Below are 9079 nucleotides of genomic sequence, written 5' to 3'. Positions count from 1 at the left end.
TTCCACTCTTTAGTAAAAGTCAGAGTCAGTCACCATAAATCGAAACTTTTATGGCTTGTAAATTAAGTATGCATGTATAGCAATATACTTTTTTTGTGTAAATGATCTTATGTATGGTGATGAATGGTTGAGGAAATGCTTGATAATGAAAATTATGAAATATTTAGTTAGATTATATTTGATGTAAGGAAATTATTAAGATACTTAGTGCATAAAAACTCATAAAAGGATAAATTTGCCATAACAGAATACTGCAGAACACTGACGCGAGTTAAAAATTACTAAAATCATAGAATTAACTTGTGATGGAATACATACAAATTGAGCTTATTATGTCTAGTTTCACATGAAACAAATGAAATAGGTAAAGGAATTATATGTTACAAGATATTTGAATTTAGTGAAACAGGGTCATAGCAGTTTCTGAATCCCCTGTTCCAACTTTTGAAATTCACCATAAATTGTAAAGATATAATTAGGTAGTGTATTTATATTCTCAGAATCCTTATTGAGTCTAGTTTTATTAGAAATAAACCTCATAGTCATATGGATTTTTTACAGAGAGAAATGTGGTTAGTAGTAAACAGAGGTCAGACCAGTCAAGTCCTGAAACAGGGGTAACTTTAACTAATAAACTGTACTAATTGGACCAACCAAAAATTCTAGAAAAATATTAGTAGATAGGTATATGAGTCTAGATTTAGGGAAAATTTACGGATCTTGATTTCGAGTTTTGTAACTTGAGATATGATTTTTCTTGTGACTGTGATGTAAGTTGCTTAAAAGCTGTGAATGTAGAAATAAATAATCCAAAGTTCTAAATATGTTAAATTAAGCTTAGTAACACCTCATACTCGACTTCCAGCGACGGTCTCGGGCGTGGGGGCGTTACATTTAGTGGTATCAGAGCAGGTTTAGTCGGTTCTCGGACTACGTGTTGTATGTACGGATTTTGCTATACATGCCATATGTATGAATTGTGATAGTGTGACGACTTCTGACCTTTTTAAATGATTTTTATATAGTAAATGGATCCCGATCCAGCTGTGGTAGATGAAGTAGAGAGTAATGCGCTAGCTCCGGCTGAAGGGGCAGCGCCGACTGAAAGCCCACCTCCTACTGTTGGTCAGTGAGGAGGAGAAAGGGATCGGGAAGCCTTTCTCCAAATGATGAGTGCATGGTACTCTGAGTTCGTTCGTACGAACCCAAATGTACGACCTCCCCCACCTCCCCCAATTCCTCAACCTGTACCCCCGATGCCTCAAGGTATGAATATGATAAAATTTCACAGAACCCCCGTTGACAGAATTCGTAAACAAGGGGCTGAAGAATTTAGAGCAAATATTGATGATGATGCAGAGAAAGCAGAGTTCTGGCTTGAAAATTCTATCCGGGTATTTGATGAATTATCTTGTACACTTGAAGAATGTTTGAAATGTGCTACATCTTTGTTGAGAGATTCAGCCTAAAATTGGTGGAAGACTTTGATTTCGGTGGTACCGAAGAGAGGGTAACCTGGGAATTCTTTCAAGAAGAGTTTCGGAAGAAATATATTAGTGAAAGGTTTATTGATCAGAAATGTAAAGAGTTTCTTGAGCTGAAGCAAGGTAATATGACAGTCTCAGAATATGAAACAGAGTTTGTTCGATTGAGTAAGTATGCCAGGGAATATGTTCCTACAGAAGCCAAGATGTGCCGACGATTTGAAGACGGGCTCAACAAAGACATTAAAGTATTTGTCGGGATCCTTGAACTAAAAGAAATGGTAGTACTGGTTGATCGAGCTTGCAAGGCTGAAGAACTACTTAAAGAAAAGAAAAGGTAGAGGCTGAGACTAGAAATTGGAAGAAAAGACCGATGAGTAGTTCATTTTCATAGCAACCTAGAAAGTCAAGGAATATGAATCCTCATTCCCAAGCTTCAGCTGGACAATCATATGGGAATTATAAGAAGCAAAATGTGGGTCCTAAATCTCAGAATACTTCTACAGCCAGTGTAGGGAACTCGAGATTTGTTAAACCCGAGTGCCAGCGATGTGGTAGAAATCATTTTGGTCCGTGCAGAGCAAATGAATGTTTTCGATGTGGTTCTCCAGATCATTTTATTAGAGACTGCCCAGAGAGAGCTGAGAAAGAAAATTTCAGAATGTAAAAGCTAGTGGTGCAGACTCGAGGGAAGGTATCCGAGAAAAGTTGGAAGTGAAACAAGCAGCAAGAATGTAGCCAGGGATGCACCGGTTAGACCTGAAGGAAGGGCTCTGGCTAGAACTTATGCTATTAAAGTGCGTGAAGATGCTTCCTCACCTGATGTGATTACCGGTACATTTTCTCTCTATAATGTTAATGTTATTGCTTTGATTGATCCCGGTTCTACTCATTCATATGTGTGCATGAAATTGGTGTCTAGTATGAATATACCTGTTGAGAACACAGAATTTATGATTAGAGTGTCGAATCCGTTAGGCAAATGTGTGACTGTTGATAAAGTATGTAAGAAATGTCCTTTAATGATTCGGGATCATTACTTTCCGGCCAACTTGATGTTGTTGCCGTTTGATGAGTTTGATGTTATTTTGGGTATGGATTGGTTGGCATTGCATGATGCTAAAATAAATTGCAAAGAAAAGGTTATAGAATTAAAGTGTGAAAATGGTGAAACTCTGCGGGTTGAATCAGATAAATCAGAGGCATTGCCTAGTGTGATTTCTTCAATGTCGGCTCAAAGATATCTGAGAAAGGGTTATGAAGCTTATTTGGCGTATGTAATTAATACAAAGAAGTTGAAAAGAAAGTTGAATCAGTGCCGGTTGTATGTGAATTTGCGGACGTATTTCCAGAAGAATTACCGGGTTTGCCTCCAGTCAGGGAAGTAGAATTTGGTATTGATTTGATACCGGGAACAACTCTGATTTCGATTGCTCCGTATAGAATGGCACCAGCAGAGTTGAAGGAATTAAAGTCGCAGTTGCAAGAGTTGACTGATAAAGGTTTTGTGAGACCGAGTTTTTCACCTTGGGGTGCTCCCGTGTTATTTGTGAAAAAGAAGGATGGTTCGATGAGGTTGTGTGTTGATTATCGGCAGTTAAACAAGGTGACAATCAAAAACAAGTATCCGTTGCCAAGAATTGATGATTTGTTTGATCAGCTAAAAGGAGCGACATGGATTTCAAAGATTGACTTGAGATCTGGGTATTACCAACTGCGGGTAAAGGAGTCGGATGTGCCTAAAACTACTTTTAGAACAAGGTACGGTCATTATGAATTTTTAGTTATGCCATTCGGGTTGACAAATGCTCCTGCTGTGTTTATGGATTTAATGAATCGCATATTTCGGCCGTACTTGGACAGATTTGTTGTGGTGTTTATAGATGATATTTTAATTTATTCAAAAGATGAGACAGAGCATGCTGAGCATTTGAGGATAGTTTTGCAAACTTTGAGAGATAAGCAGCTGTATGCTAAGTTTAGTAAAAGTGAATTTTGGCTCCGGGAAGTTGGATTTTTGGGTCATATTGTTTCAGGTGATGGTATACGGGTTGATTCTAGTAAAATTTCAGCCATTGTTGATTGGAAACCACCGAAAAACGTAACTGAAGTTAGAAGTTTCTTGGGGCTAGCTGGGTATTATCGGCGGTTTGTAAATGGATTTTCTATAATTGCTGCTCCTATGACTAGACTACTCCGAAAGGATGTTAAATTTGAATGGACGGAAGAATGTCAACAAAGTTTTGAAGAATTGAAAAAGTTATTAACTGAAGCACCAGTGTTGGTACAACCCGAATTAGGTAAAGAATTTGTGGTGTATAGTGATGCTTCTCTAAATGGTTTGGGGTGTGTACTCATGCAAGAAGGAAAAGTGGTGGCTTATGCTTCGAGGTAGTTAAAACCTCATGAGAGGAATTATCCTACTCACGATTTGGAATTGGCTGTAGTGGTGTTTGCTTTGAAGATTTGGCGACATTATTTGTATGGTGAAAAGTGCCGAGTATATACCGATCACAAAAGTCTTAAATACTTGATGTCACAAAAAGACTTGAATTTGAGACAGCGAAGATGGTTGGAGTTATTGAAAGATTATGAGCTTGTTATTGATTATCATCCGGGAAAAGCGAATGTGGTTGCCGATGCTTTAAGTAGAAAGTTGTTGTTTGCTTTGAGAGTTATGAACACTCAGTTGAAAATGTCAGATGACGGTTCGATTCTAGCAGAGTTAAGAGCAAGACCGATGTTTTTACAAGAGATTTCTGAAACTCAGAAAAATGATCAAGATTTGCTAGCCAAAAGAAAACAGTGTGAAGCTGATACGGGATCAGATTTCAGAATTGGTTCTGATGGGTGCTTAATGTTTAAAGATCGAATTTGTGTACCGAAGAATGAGGAATTGATTCAAAAGATCCTACAGGAAGCACATAGTGGTTATTTCTCGATTCATCCTGGTAGTACGAAAATGTATAATAACTTGAAGAAAATGTATTGGTGGAATGGAATGAAAAGAGATATATCAGAGTTTGTGTCCAAATGCTTAATTTTTCAACAGGTAAAGCTGAACACCAAGTACCTTCAAGATTACTCCAGCCTATTATGGTTCCTGAATGGAAATGGGATCGGATTACTATGGATTTTGTTTCAGGATTGCCATTGACTCCGGGAAAGAAAGATGCCATCTGGGTAATAGTTGACAGATTAACTAAGTCGGCTCATTTTATCCCGGTACGTATGAATTATTCTCTTAACAAGTTGGCTGAACTGTATATTAGAGAAATTGTTAGATTACACGGAATACCATTATCGATTATTTCAGATAGAGATTCAAGGTTTACCTCGCGGTTTTGGCAAAAGTTGCAAGACGCGTTAGGTACGAAGTTAAATTTCAGTACTGCTTTTCATCCACAAACTGATGGACAATCAGAAAGAATAATTCAGATTCTTGAAGATATGCTTAGATGTTGTGTATTGGAATTTCAAGGAAGTTGGGAAAGATACTTACCGTTGGTGGAATTTGCTTACAATAATAGTTATCAGACGAGCTTGAAAATGGCACCTTATGAAGCATTATATGGTCGTAAGTGTCGAACGCCATTGTATTGGACTGAACTCAAGGAAAATCAGATTTATGGAGTTGATCTAATAAAAGAAACTGAAGAAAAAGTGAAGATAATTCGAGATTGTTTGAAAGCTGCTTCAGATAGACATAAATCTTATGCAGACCTAAAGCGAAAGGACATTGAATTTCAAGTTGGTGAAAAAGTATTTTTAAAGGTGACTCCGTGGAAGAAAGTCCTTAGATTTGGACGGAAGGGCAAATTAAGTCCGCGTTTTGTTGGGCCGTATGAAGTAATTGAAAAAGTTGGACGGGTAGCATATCGGCTAGCATTACCACCTGAATTAGAGAAGATTCATGATGTGTTCCACGTATCTATGTTACGTCGGTATCGTTCGGATCCTTCACATGTAGTTTCACCGACAGAAATTGAACTACAACCAGATATGACCTACGAAGAAGAACCGATTAAGATTTTAGCTCGAGAGGTCAAACAACTAAGGAATAAAAATGTTGCACTTGTGAAGGTGTTGTGGCAAAGGCATGGAGTAGAAGAAGCTACATGGGAATCCAAAGAAACTATGAGAAATCAATACCCACATCTGTTTACCGATAAGATTTTCGAGGACGAAATCCTTAAAGGGGGGGAGAGTTGTAATATCCCGAATTAGGGCCTAATCGGAATAGTGGTTTCGTGACCATAAATCTGAGATAGAAATAATTATTTTATAATTATTTTTAGGTTTATGATATGATTGCATGATTGTGTGAAAATTTCGTGATGAAATTCTATGCCTAAAGTGCTTAAATTGAAAGTAGGGACTAAATCGAATAAGTTGCAAAACTTGCATTCTAGAAGTTTTTAGTATGAAATTGTTTTGGAATATTAATGAGGAGGTCTTAAATAGCAATTTGACCAATTTTAAGTTCATGGACAAATTAGGACATGGAAGGAATTTTTGGAAAGTTTAGTAGTAAGGGTATTTTGGTCATTTAGTTATTAAAATGAATTAAAAACAAATTAAAAGCCAATTTTTGTCCATCTTCTTCATTAGGCCGAAATTTCAAGGGTTCTCCATAGCTAGGGTTTATTTCAAGCTTCCAAGCTCTATAGTAAGTGATTCCAAGCCCCGTTTTTAATGATTTTTACGATTTTCAGATTCCGGTAACTCGATAAAGCTTATGTTAGCAATAATTTAACCTAGGGTTTATATTTGGAAAAATACCCATAGGTGAAATTTGTGTATTTTGATGTTTTATGATAGAATATGAAGATTTAAATTATGTTAGACAACTTGTACTACTCGATTTTAAGCAAAAACGAGTAAAAGGGCTTAATCGGTAAAATACCTAATAGTCACAAGTACATGTTAGAGTGAGAATTTGATGTTGCCATAGAAGAGAAAAGTGATCAGCATGTTGTAAAACATAAGAATAAGGAATAAATTTTAATCCCGAGCCTAGGGGCAAAAATGTAAATATGCAAAAGTTTAGGGGTAAAATTGTAATTTTGCCAAAATTTGAGTTAAGGATTAATTTGATAATGTGAGTATTAAATAAGCTAAATGTGTTATTTTAGATCAAGAAAGACATGGAATTGACCTCAATCGAGGAAAAGAAAAGATTGTGGACTAAATTGCAAAATCTTTGTATTTTGGTACCAAGGTAAGTTCATGTGTAAATAATGTATCATAATGGTTATTTTTAAGTTATTGATGTTAATTATATGTTATGCTGAATTTTATTATGAAATGTATGCTTTGTGGTTAATTTCAAATAATATGTAAATTATGTGAACTACTTGTTAAATATAATTGTTACCGAGTATTGATTTCGGCATTCTACGGAAGACGGCAAGGATAAGTGTTCGAGGAAAAATCCCGTTTGAACCTCAGAAATAAATTAGGATACAAGTGACATGTCACTAGGATGATTGAGCATCCGAACTCGTTGAGTTGAGTCCGAGTTCACTTATGGATGCGAATGTCCGAACTCGTTGAGTTGAGTCCGAGTTCGTGAGATGTAACTAGGCATCCGAACTCGTTGAGTTGAGTCCGAGTTCACTTATGGATGCGAACGCCTGAGCTCGTTGACTTGAGTCCGAGTTCACTTTTGGGCGGGTTACATGATTGCTTGATTGCATATATGGCACTTATGTGCAAGTTATCCATGTATCCGAATTATATTCCGATGTGTTCAACGGGTAAAGTTCTACTCAATGGAGGAATATTCGAGATGTAAAGAGAAGTATTGGTGAGTGATGTGAAATGGTTATTTTGGACAGGTATGTATTTAACCCTCGGGTTGAGTATTGATACAACCACGATAAGGTAATAAGATGATGAAAAATGATTAAAAATGTGATATGTGTTTTAGTGATACATGCTAATGTTGATTGGTATGACTATTTGTTATGTTACTTATTATTTGCATATGAACTTACTAAGCATTTATGCTTACTCCCTCCTTCTTACTCATTGTAGTTTTGGACAAGCCAGCTCAGGAGTCGGGATAGGTCGAAGGCTCAGTCACACTATCCGGAAGACTTTTGGTAATGGCTTGTAAATTTAAGTATGGCATGTATAGCAATATACTTTTTTTGTGTAAATGATCTTATGGTATGGTGATGGAATGGTTGAGGAAATGCTTGATAATGATAAATTATGAAAATATTTAGTTTAGATTATATTTGATGTTAAGGAAAATTATTAAGATACTTAGTGCATAAAAACTCATAAAAGGGATGATATTTGCCATAAACAGAATACTGCAGCAACACTGACGCGAGTTTAAAAATTTACTAAAAATCATAGATATTGAACTTGGTGATGAAATACATATAAAATTGAAGCTTATTATGTCTAGTTTCACATGAAACAAATGAAACAGGTAAAGGAATTATATGTTACAAGATATTTGAATTTTAGTGAAACAGGGTCATAGCAGTTTCTGAATCCCTTGTTCCAACTTTAGAAATTCACCATAAATTGTAAAGATATAATTAGGTAGTGTATTTTATATTATCAGAATCCTTATTGAGTCTAGTTTCATTAGAAACAAACCTCATAGTCATATGGATTTTTTACAGGGATAAATGTGGGTCGTAGTAAACAGAGGTCAGACCAGTCAAGTCCTGAAACAGGGGTAACTTTAACTAATAAACTGTACTAATTGGCCCAACCAAAAATACTATAAAAAAGTAGTAGATAGGTATATGAGTCTAAATTTAGGGAAAATTTACGGATCTTGATTTCGAGTTTCGTAACTCGAGATATGAGTTTTCTTGTGACTGTGATGCAAGTAGCTTAAAAGCTGTGAATGTAGAAATAAATAATCCAAAGTTCTAAATATGTTAAATTAAGCTTAGTAACACCTCATACTCGACTCCGGCGACGGTCTCGGGCGTGGGGGCGTTACAGTGAGAGCGTCCACTTCATGTATTCCAGTGACTCATCTTCCTAACGTGGCTCGATTGGTTGACCATTGATAATTGTTACTGGCGATCCTCTTAATGATTTTGTAAGTCTCATTATAAGACTTAGAAAGGAGGGCACCATTAGCAGAAGCGTCAACTACCATCCTCGTGTGAGCATTGAGACCATTATAAAATGTCTCAAGTTAGATGCAATGTGGGATTCCATGGTGAGGGCATTTTCGTAGTAGTCCTTTGTATTGTTCCCATGCCTCATACAAGGACTCATCATCCATTTGTTGGAAGGCAGTGATCTCGTTCCTCAACTTAGCGTTCTTGCTTGGCGGGAAATACTTCATGAGGAATATTTTGGCTAACTCTTGCCATGTAGAAATTGAGTTTCGTGGCAATGAATTCAACCAGGCTCAAGCTCTGTCCCTTAGTGAGTACGAGAATAGCTTCAATCGTAATGCATCTTCGGGAACTCCAGCTAATTTGAAAGAATCGCTCACCTCCATGAATAATCTTAGGTGAAGATGAGGATCTTCAGTAGGCATTCCACTGAATTGGCCAACAGTCTGAAGCATCTAGAACATTACTGGCTTCAGCTCGAATTGTTACGCCTCG

At 36.7% G+C, this 9079-nt stretch overlaps 1 non-coding gene across 1 annotated transcript; it reads left to right on the top strand.

Moving 5' to 3' along the window:
- Nucleotides 1–8674: 8674 nt before the first annotated feature.
- On the top strand, nucleotides 8675–8781 carry LOC121225612 (small nucleolar RNA R71). The gene has a single exon (XR_005923467.1). It is a non-coding gene; the product is annotated as a small nucleolar RNA R71 (small nucleolar RNA).
- Nucleotides 8782–9079: the final 298 nt, after the last annotated feature.

The sequence above is a fragment of the Gossypium hirsutum genome, chromosome A03 (assembly GCF_007990345.1).
Source record: "Gossypium hirsutum isolate 1008001.06 chromosome A03, Gossypium_hirsutum_v2.1, whole genome shotgun sequence".
Taxonomy (NCBI): Eukaryota; Viridiplantae; Streptophyta; class Magnoliopsida; order Malvales; family Malvaceae; genus Gossypium; species Gossypium hirsutum.
The sequence above is the reverse complement of the archived record's forward strand: the minus strand, read 5'-3'. Positions and strand labels throughout refer to the sequence as shown.